The 23,620-nt window shown below is 36.3% G+C and overlaps 1 non-coding gene across 1 annotated transcript; it reads right to left on the bottom strand.

Annotated features, from left to right (window-relative positions):
- Positions 1-13,927: 13,927 nt before the first annotated feature.
- Positions 13,928-14,034, bottom strand: LOC141687569 (small nucleolar RNA R71). Its single transcript, XR_012561063.1, has one exon. It is a non-coding gene; the product is annotated as a small nucleolar RNA R71 (small nucleolar RNA).
- Positions 14,035-23,620: the final 9,586 nt, after the last annotated feature.

Here is a 23,620-nt window from a genome sequence, read left to right as displayed (position 1 = left end):
TGATCATAAAGTCTGATGCATCAGAACAAAAATAGACAGATTTAGAAAAAGAACCTGAAACCATTCCAAGTTCATTTACCAATCTTGTAAAAGTGGCTTCACATAGTGGTTTTGTGAAGATATCTGCTAGTTGTTGATCTGTTGGAACAAAGTGCAATTCCACTGTACCTTCATCCATATGTTCCCTTATGAAGTGGTACCTGATGCTGATGTGCTTTGTCATAGAGTGTTGAACTGGATTACCTGTCATAGCAATAGCACTTTGATTATCACAGTAAATAGGGATTTTGAAATATGTTAACCCATAATCCAGTAACTGATTCTTCATCCAAAGAATCTGTGCACAATAGCTTCCTACAGCAATATACTCTGCTTCTGCAGTTGATGTGGAAATTGACTTTTGTTTCTTGCTGAACCAAGAAACCAATCTGCCTCCAAGAAATTGGCAGCTTCCACTTGTGCTGTTCCTGTCAATTTTGCAACCTGCAAAATCTGCATCTGAGTAACCTATTAGTTAAAAATCTGATTCTCTAGGATACCATAATCCCAGAGCAGCTGTTCCTTTAAGATACTTAAAGATTCTTTTCACAGCTGTTAAGTGAGGTTCTCTTGGATCTGCTTGAAATCTTGCACAAAGACAGGTAGCATACATGATATCAGGTCTACTAGCAGTTAGATAGAGTAGAGAGCCAATCATACCTCTGTAGTCAGTAATATCTACTGATTTACCGGTATCCTTATCCAGTTTTGTTGCAGTGGCCATGGGAGTGGATGTACTTGAACAATCTTGCATTCCAAATTTCTTCAGCAAGTTTCTGGTGTACTTGGTTTGACAAATAAAAGTGCCTTCTTCATTCTGCTTGACTTGAAGTCTCAGAAAATAGCTAAGTTCCCCCATCATACTCATCTGATATCTTGACTGCATTAGTTTGGCAAACTTCTTGCAAAGTTTGTCATTTGTAGACCCAAAAATGATATCATCAACATAAATCTGGACCAGAAGTATGTCTTTTCCATGGTTGAGGTAGAACAGTGTTTTGTCTATTGTTCCTCTGTTGAATCCACCATGCTCTAGGAGAAACTGAGCTAAAGTCTCATACCATGCTCTAGGAGCTTGTTTAAGTCCATAAAGTGATTTATCAAGCCTGTAGACATAATCTGGATGTTTGGTATCTACAAAGCCTGGAGGTTGTTCAACATATACCTCCTCCTCCAATTCTCCATTGAGAAAAGCACTTTTCACATCCATTTGAAAGACCGTAAACTTTTTGTGAGCAGCATAAGCCAAAAATATCCTTATGGCTTCTAACCTAGCAACTGGTGCAAATGTTTCATCATAATCAATTCCCTCATATTGAGAATATCCTTTTACAACCAGCCTTGCCTTATTCCTTGTAATTATGCCATCACTGTCAGTTTTGTTTCTGAATACCCACTTTGTACCAACAACAGATCTATTCTTTGGTCTTGGCACTAGGGTCCAGACTTTGTTTCTTTCAAATTCATTTAACTCTTCCTGCATTGCTTGCACCCAATCAGCATCTTGAAGAGCTTCTTCAACTTTCTTTGGCTCAGTCTGAGAGAGAAAAGAATTGTAGAGACATTCATTTGAAGTACCTGTTCTAGTTCTGACACCTGCATCAGGATTTCCAATTATCAAATCATGTGTATGTGATTTTATCCACTTCCTTGCAGATGGAAGGTTTTCTCTAGAACTGGATGCTCCCCCATGATCCATGCTATCTTCATTTTCATTTTCTAATGCTCCCCCTGAAACTATGCTCTCTGAGTTGGAGTCTTCAGTATTTAGATTTTCAGCACTATCAGAACTTGGCTTATCAGAACTTGACGAATCAGAACTTGAAGAGCCAGATGTTTGTTCTGATGTTTCTTGAGCTGTGGTAGGATCTTGAGTATGCTCCGCCTGCATAGGTGCATCTTCCCTTGGCGTAGCCACCACAGTTTCAATAACATTAGAGTTTATTCCATCAGAGTTCACAGTATCAGAACTTAGACTGTCAGGATATTCAGTATCAGAATTTGAGTCTTCATTTTCAAATCTCAGCTGATCATGGTCAATGAAATCCTCAAGACCAGTAATTTTCTTGTCATCAAAAGAGACATTAATAGATTCCATGACCACTTTTGTCCTCAAATTATAGACTCTGAAGGCTTTTGTGGAAAGTGGATATCCAACAAAGATTCCTTCATCAGCTTTTAGATCAAACTTTGATAGATGTTCAGGATGAGTCTTGAGAACAAAACACTTGCATCCAAATACATGAAAGTATTTCAGATTTGGCTTCTTTTTCTTCACCATCTCATATGGTGTTTTTCCATGCTTGTTAATGAGTGTTGCATTTTGAGTAAAACAAGCAGTCTGCACAGCTTCAGCCCAGAAATAGGTTGGAAGCTTTGCTTCTTCAAGCATTGTACGTGTAGCTTTAATGAGAGTTCTATTCTTCCTTTCAACAACTCCATTTTGCTGTGGAGTTCCAGGAGCAGAAAATTCCTGCTTTATTCCATGGTTTTTGCAGAACTCTTCCATTATCAAATTCTTGAACTCAGTGCCATTATCACTCCTTAAAATTTTCACAGAATCTTTGACCATTTTATCCAGATGTTTGACATGATCAATCAAGATAGATGTAGTTTCACTTTTTGTGTGCAAGAAATACACCCATGTGTATCTGGTGAACTCATCCACTATGATCAACGCATACTTCTTCTTTACAATGGACATGACATTTACTGGACCAAATAGATCAAAATGTAGTAGATGATAAGGCTCAAGAATTGGTGATTCAGTCTTGCTCTTGAATGAAGATTTTCTTTGTTTGGCCTTCTGACAGGAATCACAAAGACCATCAGGAGCAAATACTGACTTTGGCAGTCCTCTCACAAGATTTTTCTTGACCAGTTCATTTATATTGTTGAAATTTAAATGAGAGAGTTTCTTATGCCAATTCCAGCTTTCTTCAATTGATGCTCTACTCATCAGACAGATTGCAGAACCATCAGTACTTGTTGAAAGCTTAGCTTCATAAATGTTACCACACCTGTATCCTTTCAGAACAACTTTGCCTTTAGATTTACTCACAATTTCACAGTGTTCTTCAAAGAAATCAACATGATAACCTCTGTCACAGATTTGACTTATACTCAGTAGGTTGTGTTTAAGTCCTGAGACCAGAGCTACTTCTTTAATTATGACATTTCCAAGATTGATATTGCCATATCCCAATGTTTTTCCAATGTTGCCATCTCCATAAGAAACACTTGGGCCAGCTTTCTGCACAAAGTCTGATAGCAGGGCCTTATTTCCAGTCATATGTCCTGAACATCCACTATCCAGAACTAGAATATTTTTCCTGTTGCCCTGTAATCACAAAGACCACTAATTATTAATTTTAAGGACCCAGACTTGCTTGGATCCTTTGGCCTTATTAAGTTTGTTAACATTTGCAGCGGATTTAGCATCAAAGTTTATGTTAACATTTTTCTTATCAGAACTTACACTATCAGACTTTGAATCAGAATTTACACTAGAAGGAACAATGGAAACTTTCTTCAAAGAAGGTTTTATTTGATAATAATCATAGTACAAACTATGATATTCCTTACAAGTATAAATGGAATGCCATAAACTACCACAATGAAAACAAGGATTTTGTGGTTTGTATCTAACAGACTGACTCTTAACTCCTGATTTTGAAGGTAAAGAGTTAATATTCTTATTCTTCCTGCAAAAAGAAGCCAGATGGTTAGAACTTCCACAGTTATGACATGTTTTCCTAGGAGCATCAGGAACAGGTTTATAATTATTGCTTTTATTCACACCTTCCTTTCCATTCCTATTTTTCCTAGGTGATTTTACCTTGTTTGCATTCTTAACATCTTTCAGCTTATGCTTAAGCTGCTTCTTTGTCATTAAGCCTATATTCACTTCAGCTGTCTTTTCCTGTTTTAGTTTGTCAGAAGTTAATTCCTTTGTAACTTCTGATTTCTCAGTTTCAGACTTTACAGTTACAAACTTAACAGGTTTTAACTTTGGCTTTTGCTTATCAACAGGCTTAATTTCTTCAGTTCCTTTATCATTCTTATCTTCTCCATAACCTAAGCCCTCTTTCCAGTTTCCACTACTTAGCAAATTTTGAGTTGTTTTGCCAGAGTTAGTCCAAGTCCTGATAATCTCTCTTTCCTTTTCTAACTCAGTTTTTAGAGATTCATTCATTTTTAGTACTTCATCCCTAACATATAAAGCATCATCTCTATCTTTCTGAGTTTGATGGAACATGACTAACCCTTTTTCTAAGAAATCATTTCTTTTCTTAAATGCAAGATTTTCAGAAGTTAATCTTTCACATGTTAAAGTTTGATCTCTATACCTAACAAACATGGTTTTAAGATATCTTCTCAACTCATTAATATTATCAGTATGAAAAGCATAAGTAGTCTGAGGTACCTTTGTTTCAGCAGCTTCAGAACTGCTCTCAGCACTTTCTTTATCAGCATTTGCCATCAATGCATAGTTTTCCTCACTTTTAGAGTCTGAGGTGTATGTCCATCTTTTCTGCTTTGTGACAAGAGCCTTGCCTTTGTCACCCTTTACCTTCTTGCAATCAGGAGATATGTGGCCTTTCTCACCACAGTTATAGCATTTAACATTGGTGTAATCTCCTTTGTCAGACTTTCCTCCTCTGCCTTCAGATCTTCTGAAATTCTTCTTATCAGAACTTATGCCTTTCCTGGAAAACTTCTTTCCCTTCCTGAACTTCCTGTATGCAATCTTTGTGTTTCCTTTCACCATAAGAGCACACAGCTTCATCATCTCCTCATCAGCATCAGTCTCAGGCAAGCTTTCAGAATCTGAGTCATCATCACTTTCAGAACTTGATGACTCAGTTTCAGACTTTATGACAAGAGCTTTACCCTTGTCTTTCCTTGAGGAAGCTGCTTTGGGGAATTCTTCTTCAGCCTTAAGAGCAACTGTCCTTGACTTTCCTCCTTTCCTCTTGCTTCTTTGTTCCATCTCAAGCTCATGAGTCTTGAGCATTCCATAGATTTCGTCAAGAGTTGTTTCATCAAGATTGTAGTTGTCTCTTATTGTCGTTGCCTTCAAATCCCAGCATTCAGGAAGAGCTAACAGGAACTTAAGGTTTGAATCTTCAAGATCATACTCTTTATCAACCAATGACAAATCATTCAAAAGTTTGACAAATTTATCATATAAATCATTCAATGACTCATTAGTCTTTGAGTCAAAGTGTTCATACTCTTGAGTGAGTATTGTCTTCCTGTTCTTCTTAATTGTGTCAGTTCCCTGACACCTTGTTTCCAGAGTATCCCATATCTCCTTAGCAGTCTTGCAGTTGATTACCCTGTTTGACATTACATTATCAATGGCACTATGCAGTAAGTGTCGTACCTTGGCATCCTTAGCCATTGATGCTATATCTTCTGCAGTATAATCACTCTTCTCCTTTGGTACGGTCTTTGCTGCTTCACCTGCAACTGCAACAGCGAGCTTCGTTGCTTTGTGAGGCCCTTCCTTGATTCTATCAAGGTATTCTGGATCTGTTGCTTCCAGGAATATGGTCATCCTTACCTTCCATATGGGATATTCAGATGGTCTTACTATGGGAACCCTGATAGTCTCATACCGACTTTGAATTTGTGACTTTGGAGGTTCTTCAGTTTTGGTAGGTTTAGTTGGAGTTTCTGTGTCAGACTTGATTGTGTTTGGATCTTTAGCTGTATGTGTGTTAACAGATTGGCTCTGATAACACTTGTTAGGTCACACACACACTGTAGAGGGGGTGAATACAGTGTATAATACAATCAAATCGAACTTTAATATATTAAGTAACAGAAAACAAACTTTATTGAAACAATAAACTCTGTTACAGTATGGAACTGTTACCTCTCAGTGATGAACAAATATCACGAGAGCTGCTAGGGTTACAATGAATAAACTTCTCGAATATATGATAACACTTATAGTGTAAACCCTATGTCTGTGTTTATATACTACACAGTTACAAGATAATTGCTAATTGATATGGAATATAATTTTGCTTCCGAAAATATATCAATCAGATATCTTTTCTTCCAAGTATTCCATTCTTCACGGAATTCCTTCTTCATGCATATCTCTTCTTATGTTTATCTCGATCTTCTTTCCTTTAATCAGCTACTGTCCTTCTCTAATCATCCTTCAGCACTTAAGTTCTGATATCTAACTTCTGATAATTATCTCCTGATAATATAAGTACTGATATCCTTAAGTCCTGACTTCCAGTATAAGTACTGATCAACAGTTAAGTACTGATTTGTCCTGTTAAGTAAGATCTGAAATCTAAACATAAATTATATTAGCCATGACATTATCAAATATATCTAACAATCAATATTTCACAACATGCATATATATATCATATCAATATGCTCCAATATATCGCAAGATTTGCTAATAACAGTCATGCACTTATCTCAAGATAATACATCAATATATTTACATCACAACAACAGTATAACATGGAAGACTTAAGCTGAGAGTGGGTCCAGTAACCTATGATCAACAAAATAAGTCGGAATTAAACCACGGTCTCTTAAGAAACTAGACTTCAACCAATTGGACCCTAACGTTCGCTTTTGCGCTTAACGATTCACATAAGTCGCTCGAGTAACCTCGGCTCCACCATTTTTATAAAATTAACCATTACGAATTTTAAGGCGACGCTTTTGCGAATACTCAACTAACTAACCCATTAACCTTACATAATTTTTTCATACTCCAATTAGTCACTTGAGGACCTTAACCAAGGTTTCAAAGTAAGGCGAGGGGTAATGGTTCATTCGCGAAACGCCGTTACTTAACGGTCGTTTCTCCTAAAACGTACATCGAATTTAAGCGAACCACATACCAAAACGAAGTTTACGACACGATCTAGCTAAAAATGGAAAAGTTACAGGTTAGTTAGTTGGATTTCTGTCCCGAACACTAAAAGAATCAGTTGAATGAAAACGGGCATTACGACGGCTATGTTTACGCGATTACCCAGGTTCATACCATTCCAATTAACCACCAACCAACTCATAACAATCAATACAACAAAACTTCACCTAAATCATACCACATCAGTCCATAACCTCCAAGTTTTTCAACTCAAACAACCACAATCAATACCAATGAACTATAATCAAGCTTCAATTATCAAAACACTTCCAAATCAAACCAAAGAACTAATAATCACAATCCATGCTTCTCATTTCATAAATCAACCATTAAACTTACTAACAAATAAGGTAAAGGCTAGGGTTTGAAATTTATACCTTCCTTGGTAGGTTTTAAGTTGCTAGGAAGCCTTAGGGAGCCTTAATCTAACCTCCTACAAGCTTGATCTTTCCAAAGAAATCAAGAATACAAAGTTGGGTTTTGAAGTTTCTAAAAGTCCGATTTAAAGAACTGTAACAATTAGGGTCTTACCATGCTTATTTGGACGAGACTTGTGAACAAGGGTTGTAGGCCATTTGAATACCTTTCCAACGAGCTATAGAACACAACATTTGAGTGAGTATTGAAGGAGATATGGCAGTTTGAAGTTGATGGTATTGTTTTGGCCCAGAGATTTTGTTCTTGGAAGCAAAAGTCAACTTCTAATTTTTGTGTTTTATGATTTATGTCGGTTGCTTCTCTTTCTTTTAGCTTGGCTACTTTTAGATTTTTACCATGGTAAGTTTTACTTGGCTATAAATTAACCAACAAATCAAAACTCCTTGTCATGCTTATGTCACCATGCTTGTGTCATCTTGTTAACACATGTCTTCTCCTTGTTGTGTGATGACATCATCATCCACTAACCTCTTTGATTAATGCTTAATTACTTGGCTAATGACCACTTATTTATATACGGTTCGCTTAACTTTCGTTTTCGTTTGTCGTTTGAGGTTCATATCCGGGATCTTATTACCTGGTTCCCCTAAACCTTTCACAATATTTTATATTTCTTTTATGATCCTCTCTTATAATCCTTGAATTTAAATCCTTTTAATCATGTTACCTTATACTCAATTCTTTCGGTATCTGGTGGATTTTCGGGAAAAATCAAAGTGTCCGGATTCGAATTTTAACGACCTTTACATACACTCATTTACTTTATGGAATACTAATTCGATCTTAGAATTTCCATAACAGTATTCCTATATAGTGTGGTCTGATAATTTTCCTTAATCAGCATAATCAACAAAAGTTACTATTCATCCGTGTTTCAAAAATTACAAAAATTGGGGTTATTATAATCAGTCTATATCTCATATGGAGAATTTTGAACCGCTTTAGTCGGAATTTGGTTAAGTGTATATGCAGCCGTTTCTAGAGCATAACCCCAGAAACTGAATGGAAGATCCGTTTAACTCATCATCATTCGCATTATGTCCAACAAGGTATGATTTCTCCTCTCAGAATCTTTATTCAATTGAGGTGTTTCAGAAGGAGTAAGTTGTGATACAATATCACACTCCTTCAAGAAACTCTTAAATTTGAGACTTAAGTATTCTCCTCCACGATCTTATTGTAAAGCTTTTATACTTTTCCCTTGTTTTATTTTCTACTTCGACCTTATATTCTTTGAACATTTTAAAAGAATCGGATTTGTTCTTCATAAGAACCACATATCCATATCTACTGAAATCATCAATAAATGTTATGAAGTAGTATAACCCACCCCTTGCCATCATATGCATTCGACCACATACATCATTATGTATAAGTCCTAGTCGTTCGGTGGCCCTTTCACCTGATCAGGTAAAAGAAGCTTTGGTCATTTTTCCAGTGAGACAAAGTTCGTATCTTCCGTATGATTCAAAATCAAACTTATCCAAGTATCCATCTATATGTAACTCAGAAATGAGTTTCTCATTAATATGGCTTAACGACAATGCTAGAGGTAATGTTTGATTTGAGTCATCTTAGAACATATAAATTGTTAACTAATTGTGTAACATTATAAGGCTTATCATTAAAATAAAACAAATAGTTATTATTTATTTAATTAAAATGAAAACCTTTCTTGTCCTGATAAGAAATTGATTTAATGTATCTGCTAAAGACAGGCACGTAATAACAATTTCTCAAGTTCTCAATCTCGCCTTATGGGCAAAATTAGGTATCGAGTTTCTTCAACTAGAGCAACAACTTTTGCTCCAATTCTGACCCGATACCTGAAGCTTGACCATTGTTGGTCTTCTTCTTTAGATCTTCCAAACAAGCTCGATAATTTAACTTCCAATCATCCAGTTTTTTCCACTACAGTGACAATCATCTCCTTTAGTAACACCACTATCAGGCTTCAAAAGTCCTTTGGGATTGGACTTTGGTTTGGCACCAAATAAGATCAAATCTTCAGCTTGCCTATTCACTTTCCTTTCCCATTTTCATTCCATGTGTACATCATCAATATGAATGTAATTCATGCCTTTACCGTGATATTTTCAGCAGTTCTAAACATGCTTAACAACTCAGTGAGTGTTATATCTATCTCATTCCTTTTATTCTTAACAAACTAAGAATAGAAGTTGTTCAAAGATTATTTGATCAAATCAAGCTGATTCTCTAGACTATTATTGAAACCCAAAATATTAAGGTACATATACCTATCATCTTTAGAACATGTGGTCCAACCGGATATCATTCTCCGGTTAATGCAAAAGTATGGTGCCTTATAATTGTCAAATTTTCTGACGAGCCTATCCTTCAAACATCCTTTGAAGGTGCTCATCATTATGCTCTTGTTGCTTCTAAATCTCAACACTCATAATTACAAGCATGAGATATGAAACATCAGTTGCATAATCAATTTGCTTCTGGTAAGCATTTTGTTCAGCACATATTTCATTCTCAGCTAGAAGAAATAAGGGAGGGGTTTGAGTAACATCCTTGAACCTGAGGAAAATCCTCAAGTTCCCATGTCAATTGAGGAAATTATTTCATGTCCGTTTCTCCTTCTCAAGGACTATTAAATAGAGTAGTTATTTATATTATTTGTCAATTGATATCTATAATATTAAAGTGCATAAAATGAATTAGTCTACTGATGATCATTAAATTATGTTCAAGTGATTATTCATATATATACATTCATAATATATATCTCCCATTATTTTTATCAAATAAATAGCCATAACTATTAATTCGGAAATAATATCTTCTATATCCTTTCTATTGAGCCAAGATCCATATTTCACCATGCGTTAGGTCAACTTTGGCTTTTGATAAGTGGTATTTATATCCACTTAGAACGCTTCATAAAGGCTCAAATTGGTGTTTTGTACTCAAGTTGTTTGTGTTTTTGATGTGTTTTCGTAGTGTTTTGCATTCCAGGGCATAATCGAAAGGAGAATTGGATTTTATTTGTTTTATGCTTGGAAGAGTGTTAGGATGGAGCCTCGGTCGAATGCGAAAAAGAAATCAGCAAGTGAAGTCAAGAAAGTCAAAAAAAGAAGTTTTTCCAAAAGCTCAGGGCGGCCGCGCTACACTTGGGGGCGGCCGCGCTAGTTTAAACAAAGCCATGGCTGCCGCGCGGGATCTCAGGGCGGCCGCACTGGGTGATTTTTCAGATTCCTGATTCTATTGGAAGACCAATTTGTTGGACTCCTTATTGGATGGGCTGGTATTTAAAGACTCCAAAAAGACGTTTTTGATATACGAGAGCAAGGAGATAGCAACGAGAAGACCTAATAGCACAATATAACGAAGGAGAAGAAGATCCAGTTTTTACTTGTGATTCTTTGCTTAAGTTGTAATCTTGGATGCTAGTTTTCTTTGTTGTTTGAACCTAATACTCTTGTTAACGTATTTTGATATATTTATTCAGTTTATAAAGACCTAGTTTATCTTAGTGTATTTACCATGCTTTCATCGGAACCCACGATTATGATGAGTTCGGTTATGAACTAATCATTATCCTGGGGTTCTAACGGATTTAGTTATGGATTTCTATAGTTAATTATTTTGATACCTAAGTGTGTTGTGATTGTATGATATCCTAGTATTGGTTGTGCTTATTTGTCTTATGTGCGTCGCGAACATATAAGATAGTTTGTTAATCTCTATTGAAGCGAAAGTGAATATAGAGGTTTAGAACTTGCAATGCTAGCATAGGTTCATGTATTTGTTATGCATGATTCGTAGGTAATTTTAACCATCTTACATTCCCTATGTAATCACGATAGATAACTTGTTCATTAAACCTTTATGTTGTCAAATTTTATAGACATATAGGGTCTCAACATAATTGGTGTCTATTCAGTTTTTATCTCTTTTTTGGATGTCTGGTAGTCTTATTAAGTTCTAGGGGACTTTGTGCCTAGTGACCTAAGGCTTTTATAGTCTGGGATCCGCTAACCTAACGCTCGCTACATGGGTATTATTGCATAAGTCTTTTGTAAACCTCGCTCATTGCAAGATCAAATAAGCATGTTTGTGTTTTAATATGTGTTATCAATAAAAACATGAATCCGTGTATAACTTTGATAAAAATGAAGTGTTGTCAGTCATTTTGAGTTTATCGTTTATTCTGTTTATAACCTTGTGATTATCTCGATGAGTGGCGAGTTATGATTATTGATCTAGTTTCGAGAGTATATCAGTTAAAGCAATTGCACACACGCACATTTCCGGCTTGTGAGTTGATTTGTGGGATTTGATTGAACTTTGTGCGAATAATTGCATTCTTTGAGATATTTCTTATTGATTGGTTTAGTTATTCTGAGGGGATCATTGCATTCATGCATTTTTTTTGAGTCTGTGATGCTTGAGGACAAACATCGATTCAAGTTTGGGGGTGTGATAAGTGGTATTTATATCCACTTGAACGCTTCGTAAAAGCTCGAATTGGTGTTTTGTACTCAAGCTGTTTATGTTTTTGATGTGTTTTCGTAGTGTTTTATATTTCGTGGCATAATCGAAAGGAGAATTGGATTTTACATATTTTATGCTTAGAAGAGTGTTAGGATGGAGCCTCGATCGAATGCGCAAAAGAAACCAACAAGTGAAGTCAAGAAAGCAGAAAAAATAAGTTTTTCTAGAAGCTCAAGGTGGCCGCGCTACACTTGGGGGCGGCCACGCTAGTTTAACAGAAAGCCTAGCGGCTGCGTGGGATCTCAGGGTGGCCGCGCTAGATCGATTTTTCAGAATCCTAATTTTATTAGAAGATTGATTTGCTGGACTCTTGATTGGATGGGCCGGTATTTACAGACTCCAAAAAGACGTTTTTGATATACAAGAGCAAGGAGATAGCAGCGAGAAGACCTAATAGCACAATACAACGAAGGAGAAGAAGATCTAGTTTTTACATATGATTCTTTTCTTAAGTTGTAATCTTGGATGCCCGTTTTCTTTGTTGTTTGAACCTAATACTCATGTTAACGTACTTTGATATATTTATTCAGTTTATAAAGACCTAGTTTATCTTAGTTTATTTACCATGCTTTCATCGGAACCCACGGTGATGGTGAGTTCGGTTATGAACTAATCGTTATCGTGGGGTTCTAACGGATTTACTTATGGATTTCTATAGTTAATTATTTTGATACCTAAGTGTGTGGTGATTGTATGATATCCTAGTATTGATTGTGCTTATTCGTCTTATGTCCGTCGCGAACATATAAGATAGTTTGTTAATCTCTATTGAAGTGACAGTGAATATAGAGGTTTAGAACTTGCCATGCTAGCATAGGTTCATGTATTTGTTATGCATGATTCGCAGGTAATTTTAACCATCTTACTTGCCTTATCTAATCACGATAGATAACTTGTTCATTAAACCTTTATGTTGTCAAATTCTATAGACATATAGGGTCTCAACATAACTGGTGTCTATTCAGCTTTTATCTCTTTTGTGAATGTCTGGTAGTAAGGTATTCGTGCAACGAAAGTTGGCATTTACTAGTTTCATGCTATCTGATTAGTTGTCATCACCATTGAATGCTAAGGTTAAGAACAATGACTTTAAATGAAGTATTTCATGAAGTTAGAATCCTATGTTTGTCTCATATAGTTAATTTAATCATTTTAATCTCTAGTTATTTGCGTGTTAGTTTAATCTTAGTTATAAAACATCTCAATTTGTTATTGTCTTAACATTGAACAATAATCATACATTGATGCATAGGTGCACATTTTGAATTTAACCTGAACCAGTCTCTGAATGAACTAGAAAGAATTCTATATTACTTGCGCGCGCGTATACTTGTGTGTAATTTTAGCGCATGTTTTCACCTTAACAAGTTTTTTGCGCCGCTGTCGGGGACTCAGTGTTAATTTTTAGTTTATGTGCTTGTCATCAGTGGTCGTTAAAGTTCACTGACTCATATATTTTACTTACTTGTTTGCTTGTTTGTGTTTCAGGTACTCTAGAGAGCATTTATGCCAACGCGTTCTCGATCTCGCAAGAGAACACTTGATAAAGCAAAGGAAGAAAATGAAGTAGTAGAAGAAGTCTTAGTTGAGAAAGTTGAAGAAGAAGCGATCGTTGTAATGGGAGAACCAGTAGCAAATTCAAAAGTTTTGATGGATTTTTCTCAACCGAAGATTAATGACATTCAGTCTAGCATTGTCAGACCAGCCATCGCGGCTAATACTTTTAAAATCAAATCTATCACGATTCAAATGGTGCAGAATTCAGTCCAGTTTGGGGGTTCTATAACGGAAGATCCCAATACTCACATTAGGGCTTTCATCAAGACTTGCGACACCTTCAGGTTCAATGGTATTTCTGAAGATGTTGTTAAGCTGAGGCTATTCCCATTCTCTCTGCGGGACAAGGCTAAGAGCTGGTTACAATCTCTACCAGCTGGTTCTATCACTACTTGGAAAGATCTTTCTCAAAAGTTTCTTACAAAATTCTTGCTTATGGCAAAGACAGCTGCAATCAGAAACGCTCTTACTTAATTTGCGCAGCAATCAGGAGAGTTTTTATGTGAAGCTTAAGAGCATTATAAGGAGATGCTTAGAAAGTATCCTCATCATGGGATGCCTGATTGGATGATTATCAACTGCTTTTATAATGGCTTGGGAGCACAGTTTAGACCCATGCTCGATGCAGCATCAGGTGGAGCCTTATGGGCTAAAAGCTACGATGAAGCTTATGAGTTGATTGAATTGATCGCTGCTAATGAATACCAGAATCCAACTGAGAGACTACCTCAAGGTAGGGTATAAGGAATTTTGGAGGTGGATACAACTACTGCTATAGCTGCTCAACTTATGGCTTTAACGATGAAGGTGGATTCTTTGGCTAATTATGGAGTTAATCAGATCGCAAGTGTTTGTGAGCTTTGTGCTGGTGCGCATGAAATGAAGATATAACGACCCATGTATTTTTGAATTATTTAAAAAGGTAATGGTGGAAATAGTAATTGAATAAATATGTGTTTTGGTTTTGATAGCAGCATATTGATATATGCTATTTTTTTTCTGTGATTTATTGGTATAAAGGATTGGAGTGTGTAGTTAAAGATTGAGTTATATTATTCTGTTTTAATTTTTAAAGGTGATTTTATTAGAGTTCTAAATCCGTAAATATTTGGATTATCTCTAAAATTAGTTTTATGATTCTATAATCTTAATAATTATTTTTGGGATTTTACAAAATTTAAATATCAATATTTTATCAATTATTTAACCCTATATGATTTTCTGATTACATTTAAATTGTAAAATCTGTATTTAATTCCAGATTTCTTCAAAAATTATGAAACTCATATTTATTTAAGTTGGGAATATTTCGAGAATTTTAAAATTATTTTAGAAATTTTCGGGATTAATTTCACTGGCATGTCGATTCGTTTAATTGCTAAAAGCGGGTATAAACTGCATTTCAGAAATTATTTTAAAATTGCAAAATTTATGTTTTCTTAAATTTCGGGATATTTGTAACATTTTAAGACTATTTTCATAATTTTCTGAATTTGTTTTAAATGCAACTCGGTTCGTTAATTGTTAATTACGGATCGATATCGGGCTTGCAAGTTGAAAACCAGACACGTGTTGAATTTTTAGATGTCATGTAGCCTCGTGTTAGTTGCTGATTGGGGAATAAATCAATGAACAAATAATTAAAATGTACAGCCCCTACTTCTCATCTCTTGCCTGAACCTCTCTCATATCTCTCCCTCATATCAGTCTCTCTTCCCCTTGATTATTCACTTAATCTTCCTGGTAACCTCTGTTTTCTTTCTTCCAGTCATTTTCCCCTTCCCTTCCCTGTTTGTGGTGATTCACATCACCGAGTTCTTGCTTCCCGGCGATATCGCCGCCTGTTTCCTTCTTTTCCGATGGGTGTGTGTACGGTATATATGTGTACATATGTGTGTATTGTCAAGCGTGTCTGCATGTGTTGTTTCTCTATGCGTGCTGGTTCCTTTGCTGCCATTTTCTTCTGTTTTTTTTGGGGTTACCGCCGGTTCTCCGGCGAGGTGGCCATGTACAGTGGTTGTGCGTGTTTAACACGCGAGTGTGTGGCGGGTGTGAAGTGTGCAGTACGGTGTTGTATTGTAATTGCTGGTTGATTGTGTTAATTTGATTATTTCTGAAATTATTCTTACTGTTTTGCAGGAATTATTGATTACAATTCGTGAAATAAATTAATTTTGTACGCAAAATTAGATTTAATCGGTGTAATTTATTTGGAAACCCGTATTATATCGGGCACCAATAAATTATACCGTCGTCGGCGATGAGCCTCGGCGAGCCGACATTGGACGGTGATGATATAATTCTGAGTCCTAATATTTTAAAAAAATAAATAAATAAATTAGTTCGTGAGATTATCGTTGAAACAAGAATTTGATTTTACATTAAAGTCGAGTATGTAAATCAGTTGACGAATTGTGATTGGATTAATTGTTAAATTGAACTGGTGGTTGGAATTGTAGTTGTGAATTTGACTATTGTTGGCTTAATGTCGATTGATGTTTCGACGGGTAGTCCGATAAACAAAGGGGACGCTGCCCGATTTCCGGGAAAATCAAATTATGGAAATACGGGAGCGTATCCGAGGATTATCGGGACGTCGAGCGAACATAAGTAAATACATATACGCATGTTTTATACAGAACCTGATTGTATGCTGTGTTGTATGTTTTGACCAAGGCACAATAACCCTAATTTCGTAAAATGAATACTAGATCGATTTCGAGAATATGAACCCTAATTGTTTTCTGTATTATTCTAAAATGAATAATTACGAGTCGGGTTTGAATATCGTTGGGTAAGAATTAGTATCGAGGATATGTCAAGCATACCTAGACGTCTAATATAGGGTATTTCGACTCTATAGGTTATAGTCAGGAACCTGAAAGGGGGCGATGGATTAAAGATAACATAGTGATCAGTCGACGAGCTCAGTAGAGTTTCAACAGAGAGACCTGGGTGTCAAAGTCGAATCCAATGAGATCTAGTGGTTGGACGTTAGAACCTGAGCAACAGAGTCGGCTCAGAGTTGATTAGTAATAGCTGTAAAGCCTTGTAAGGCAAGTACTTCTGAACTTTTCTTCAAGATATATTGCAAATATATTTTTAAACTGTTTCATAACATGTCGCTACTATTCAAAATAACCCATGTTTTATATAGCAAGTGCTGTAAACAATTTACCCTTGAACCCTGATCTTTCTTGATCGTGAGCCATAGCCTTATTCTTTGTAAAACCATCCTTTGTTGATCCTCATATACAAACCACACAAATATGATACTACTTTCCAAATGTATCACTACCAAATACAAAACACTGAAACAAAATTGTTTGAAAACACATAAACTTTTATACTTGAACCATTCTTTATAACATCAAAGAACTATACCTTGAAAAATCATTTCTGACCTAATACCGGATGCTGGTACAAATTGAAAACCATTTCTTATACATACCATGATATATCCTTGAGATATCCATGAGTTTCCTTACGTTTTTATGCAAATGTTTAACCATCATTGTTTATGATCTTGTTTTATTGAATTATATTGTTATCATATGGAACTGCTTTAGGATTTGATAGTTTTTATTTATGTGGACCAGATTCGTGGTCACACCATACCCATGGTCAAGTTAGGCCAATGTGTGCCTTGGATCCAGTAATTAGAGCAGTGCTGTGTGCTTGCTCGGGGTTAGTGCGTGACTGATCAGCAGCCTAACCTTGGTTTTTAAAACTTAAGATGAATATTCAATTTTTTAATGATTAGTTAAAAAGAAACTTGTTTCCTTTGAATCATCTCCTTTGATTATTGTTTAACTTCAGTTATCGTTATCATGATTTGCTGAGCTAGTTAGCTCACCCTTGCGATTCTTTTATATATTTTATAGTTGAAAAGAATATGGATGATAGTGAAGTTCCTCAGTCCAAAGTGCGGGCTAAGGTTCCAGTCGAGTTGAATCGAGCTATCAGAAGTTTCATGCGGTAAAGAGATAGTTAGATTGTAAAAATGATTTTATTATCAATTGTAAGTTAAATTAGTGGGGATTTGGTACGATATAATAAATTAAGGTTGTGGCTTGTGTTTATACTTTAACCTGTTGCGATCCGTGATTTTGTGAAGCAGGGTCATTATAAATAATATTTCTTATACAGGTGGATATATTGTGTTTGTGTTGTGGACCCCAAACTTCTGACCCGGGTTTGGAGGGCGCCACAGAAGCAGTGTGCTATTTCTAGTGAATCAGCTCAGTTCGTGAGCAACTTTCAGAGGTCGCAGCAACCAGTTCCAGCCACTTATCATCCTAACAACCCCAATTATCCTAACTTCACCTGGAGCAACAATCAGAATGCGATGAAACAGCCTTACCAGCAGTATGCAGCAAAGCAATATAACCCTCCTAGTTTTCAACAACCGTAATATGCACCAAGACAACAACTCCAACTTCAACAACTACCACATGGAAGTACAAGTCAATCTAATGAAAAATCTGAATTGGAGGAGTTGAGGCTTATGTGCAAGAGCCCAACGGTTTCTATTAAGACCTTGGAGAATCAAATTGGGCAAACTTTCAACGCTTTGTTGAATCGACAACCTGGTACATTACCTACAGACACAGAAGTTCCAAGCAAGAAGGAAGCAAAAGAGCAGGTTAAGGCAATTACATTAAGGTCTGGGAAGGTTGCAACCCCGAAAAATGCTCAAGTTTCAGAAATTGAAGTGGTGGCTGAAGAATAAGTGTTGAAGGATGCCGAGTTGGAACCAAGGAAGAAAGTTGTTGTCAACACTCCTCCTGAGGGTAATACAGGGAAAAACAGGTCTATCCTCCACCTCATTTTCCTAAGAGACTGTAGAAGCAGAAGCTGGACAAGCAATTTGCCAAATTTTTGGAGGTTTTCAAGAAACTTTATATCAACATACCTTTCGTTGAAGCTCTTGAACAGATGCCTAGCAATGCGAAGTTTATGAAAGGTATTCTCTCTCAAAAAGTGAAGCTCGATGACTTAGAGACCATTGCTCTTATGAAGGAATGCAGTGCCGTACTGCAACAGAAGTTGCCTCCGAAACTTAAAGATCCTGGAAGTTTCACTATTCCTTGCACCATCGAAAACTTGTCATTCAACAAGTGTTTATATGATTTGGGAGCTAGCATCAATATGATGCCTATTTCTGTCTTCAAGAAGATAGATTTAAATGATCTAAAGCCTACATATATGTCCTTACAATTGGCCGATCGTTCTATTACATATCCATGAGGCATTATGGAGGATGTCTTGGTCAAGGTGGACACACTCATCTCTCATGCTGGCTTTGTAATTCATGATTTTGAGGAGGATAAAAAGATTCCCATAATCTTGGGAAGACCATTCTTGGCTACTGTCTGAACCTTGATTGATGTACAGAAGAGTGAGCTCACTATGCGAGTACTGGATCAGGATATGACGTTTAATGTTTTCAATGCCATAAAATTCCTACTGATACAGAGGAGTGCTTAAAAGTGGAATTGGTCGATTTTATGATTACTTCAGAACTTGATCAAATGCTAAGGTCTGATGCCTTAGTGAAAGCCTTGATAGGGAATTCAGATAGTGAAGATAATGAAGGTGATCAGCATTTGCAGTATTTGAATGCTTCTCCTTGGAAGAGAAGGATGGATATGCCTTTTGAATCTCTTGGAATGTCAGAACTCAAAAATGCTGAGGGGTGTCTCAATCCATCTATTGAGGAAGCTCCTACACTCGAGTTTAAACCTTTGCTTGAACACTTGAGGTATGCATTTTTAGGTGATGTATCTACTTTTCCTGTTATTATTGCATCTGATCTTTTAGGTAATGATGAGGAAAAGCTCTTGATAATTGGATGGACTATAACAGATATCAAGGGAATCCGCCCTTCTTATTACATGCATAAAATTCTGCTTGAGGAAGGAATTAAGCCAACTGTTGAGCAACAGAGAAGGCTAAATCCGATTATGAAGGAGGTCTTGAAGAAGGAAATTCTCAAGTGGCTAGATGCTGGGATTATTTATCCTATTTCTGACCGTTTTTGGGTGAACCCAGTTCAGTGTGTGCCAAAGAAAGGAGGCATCACCGTGGTTGCTAATGAAAAGAATGAGCTCATTCCTACTCGAACAATCACGGGGTGGAGAGTTTGCATAGATTACAGGAAGCTGAACAAGGCCATGAGGAAAGATCACTTCTCTCTTCCTTTTATTGTTCAGATGTTTGACAGGCTGGCTGGCATGAATACTACTGTCTTCTGGATGGCTATACGGGCTATAATCAGATTTGTATTGCTCCAGAAGATCAAGAAAAGACTACCTTCACTTGTCTGTTTGGTACTTTTACCTTCAGAAGAGTTTCTTTTGGATTATGTGGTGCATCTGCCACATTTTAGAGATGCATGATGGCCATTTTATCTGACATGATTGGTTATAATTTGGAGGTGTTCATGGACAATTTTCCTGTGATCGGGGATTCTTTTGATGAGTGCTTGCAAAATCTTGGCGCGGTTCTTAAAAGGTGTGTCGAGACCAATCTGGTTCTCAACTGAGAGAAATGTCACTTTATGGTACAACAGGGCATCATTCTTGGGCACAAGGTCTCTAGTAAAGGTCTGGAGGTGGACAAAGCCAAGGTGGGGGTCATTGAAAACCTTCCTCCACCAAATTCTGTTAAGGGAATTCGTAGTTTTCTTGGTCATATCGGTTTATATAAGCAGTTCATCAAGGATTTTTCTAAAATCTCTAAACAATTGTGCAATCTATTAGAGAAAGATGTCCTTTTCAAGTTTGATGATGAGTGTCGAGCTACTTTTGAGAGCTTAAAGAAGAGCTTGATCATGTCACCTATCATAACTGCACCTGATTGGAATGAGCCTTTTGAAATGATGTGCGATACGAGTGACTATGCAGTTGGAGCAGTTTTTGGGCAAAGGACGAACAATATATGTCATGTGGTCTACTATGCTAGTAAGACCCTCAATGGTGCTCAACTGAACTACACCACAACTGAGAAAAAGTTATTGGCCATTGTCTATGGTTTTGAGAAGTTTCGATCTTATTTTCTTGGGAGGAAGGTGACAGTTTTCACTAATCACGCTGTTATTTGCTATCTCGTCTCGAAGAAGGACTCGAAGCCTAGATTGATTCGATGGGTTCTTTTATTATAAGAGTTTGAGTTGGAGACCATGGATAGAAAAGGTTCTGAGAATCAAGTTGCTGATCATCTTTCTCATTTAGAAGATCCAAATACAATTTCACATGACAAGACTTTGATAAATGAGTCTTTTCCCGATGAGCAATCGTTTAGGGTGCAAGAAGAGAAACCGTGGTTCGCATACATTGTGAACTATCTTGTGAGCAACATTATGCCTCCAGACTTGACTTCGGCTCAAAGGAAGAAGTTTCTTCATGAAGTGAAATGGTACGTGTGATATGAGCCATTTATTTTTCGTCAAGGAGCTGACCAAATCATCAGGAGATGTATTCCGTATAGCGAGACGGAGGGTATCTTGCGAAACTGTCATTCAACTTTTTATGGAGGCCACTATGGTGGAGAAAATATAGCAGTTCGTACCCTTCCAGAAGGATTCTTCTGGCCTACATTGTTTAAAGATGAGCATCAGTTTGTTTTGAAGTGTGATCACTGCCAGCGTGTCGGTAATATTTCAAAAAAGGATGAGATGCCTCTAAATGTGCTTCTCGAGGTTGAGGTCTTCGATGTTTGGGGGATTGACTACATGGGGCCATTTGTCTCATCTTGCAATAATTAGTATATCTTGTTGGCGGTCGATTATGTGTCAAAATGGGTGGAATTTAAGGCTTTACCAATGAATGATGCGAAGGTAGTACTCAATTATCTTCACAAGCAAATATTCACAAGATTTGGAACTCCAAGAGTCATAATCAGTAACGAGGGATCGCATTTCTGCAATCGCAAGTTCATTGCTATGATGCAAAGATATAATGTGAATCATCACATTGCTACAACCAATCATCCTCAGACTAATGGTCAAGCTGAGGTATCTAACAGAGAGATCAGGCGTATTCTAGAGAAAGTTATATGCCCATCGAGAAAAGATTGGTCTTTGATGTAACGACTCGTATACTTTTATATTTAATTAAAGTGTATTTATGGAATTATTAAATGAATAATATATGTGTATAGCTTATGTCAGCTATATGTTGTTTTACTTTTATATATGTGTCTGAATTATGGTGTCCTGGGTCGTTCGTGTAATTAATTATGGACTTGTATTGAACTGTTTTCATTTTTTTTAAAGTGGATTTAAGACAAGTTTATTTGTGTAAATATGGGTATTGTCTCTAAAATTGTTTTTATGACTTTATAATCTCAATATTTATTTTTGGGATTTTATAAAATTCAGAATTCAATATTTCATCAATTATTTAGCTCAGTGTGATTTTTTGATTGTATTTATTTATAAAATCTATATTTAATTCAGGAAAACTTTAAAAATTATGAAAATCATATTTATTTAAGTTGGGAATATTCCGGAAATTTTAAAATTATTTTGGAAATTTTTAGGATTAATTTCACCCGCGCGTTGATTCGTGTAATCGATAAAAGCGGGTATAAGTGGTGTTTCAGAAATTATTTTAAAATTACGAAATTTATGTTTGTATAAACTTAGAGATATTTGTAACATTTGAAGACTATTTTCGTGATTTTCTGAATTTGTTTTAAGTGCAGCTCGGTTCGTTAATTAAGAAATGCGGATACGAGTTGCGTTTTATAAATGCTTTAAAAATTATGAAAATTTTATTTTATTAGATTCGGGATTTTTAGAAAAAAATTTGTCTATTTTTATAATTTTCTGAATCTACTTTATGTGCCACTCGGTTTAGTAAATTACGAAATAACGAAGCAGAAAGAGGACCGTAGTACATTTTTGTTACACCTGGCCCAACTACGGGACACGTGGCAGCAAGGTAGTATAGCTTAAGCCATGTGTTGGCTGCAGATTGGCTGGAAAAAAATATATAAAAAAAAATTAGAAACACACACACACTCGCGGATGCAGGGAGGGGGAGTTTAATCTCTCTTTTCTTTCTCATCGGGGTTGATCTCCCATTTTAAATTTCTCTGTCCTCCTCCTGCTATTTCTTCGTCCTCCCTGTGGCTGGTCCCTGTAGGTTGCACCGCCATTTTTCTTCCCATTTTCTGACCATGGCTCCTAGTTCGATTTTATCTTACTGCTTAGCGTATATGTATGCATACAAGTGTAGTATATATGTATGTTCAGTAGTAATTGATGCATAGTTGGTGTTAGTTCCGGTTGCCGCCGGTTTAATTTCCGGCTAGGTGGCCGGGACATGTCCTGTGCGTGGTGGTTTTTGTTTCTTTCGGCTGGTTGCGCGTGTGATACGCGTATTGTTCCTGATGAAACTGATTTTTAATATTTTATTTATTTTAGCTTTCTATAGGAAAATTTTTGAATAAAATTTTTGAAATAAACCTATTATGTGCGGAAAGTTATTTTAATTTATCGGTGAATTTCATTTGGACACCCGAATTTATCGGGCACCAATGAATTTTACTGCCGTCCGCGATGAATTTCGATGAGCGGACGGTGGACCGTGATGATTATTATGTGAGTCCTAATTTCATAAATAAATATAAAATACGAATAATAATTAATGATTTAATTAAATTGGAATTTGGAAAATTATGGAATTTTGTTTGTTGTGGTTGGGTTGAATCAGTGGTTGGGTATTGTAATTGGGTTGTTGCTGCGATTGGTTGTTGTTGGTTTGACATCAAATTGTTCGACGGGATAGTCCGATAAATAAAGGAAGTGCTGCCCGATTTCCTGAAAAATTCAATTACGAAAACACGGGGGCGTACCCTGTAACTATCGGAACGTCGAACAAGTATAAATAAGTATATACATATATCTTGTGTGAAACCTGATTGTATGCTGTGATGAGTGTTTTGTCAAAACCAATAACCCTAATTTCGTAAAATGACGAGTATACGTATTTTTTGGAAAACGAAAACCGAACCGATTTATGAGAACGCGAACCCTAATTTTTGTGTGTGTTATTATAATATGTGTAATTATGAGTCAGGATTTGATATCGAATGGTTAAGTTGTTAGCGAGGATATGTCAAACATACCTAGAC

The sequence above is a fragment of the Apium graveolens genome, chromosome 9, assembly GCF_009905375.1.
Source record: "Apium graveolens cultivar Ventura chromosome 9, ASM990537v1, whole genome shotgun sequence".
NCBI lineage: Eukaryota > Viridiplantae > Streptophyta > Magnoliopsida > Apiales > Apiaceae > Apium > Apium graveolens.
The sequence above is the reverse complement of the archived record's forward strand: the minus strand, read 5'-3'. Positions and strand labels throughout refer to the sequence as shown.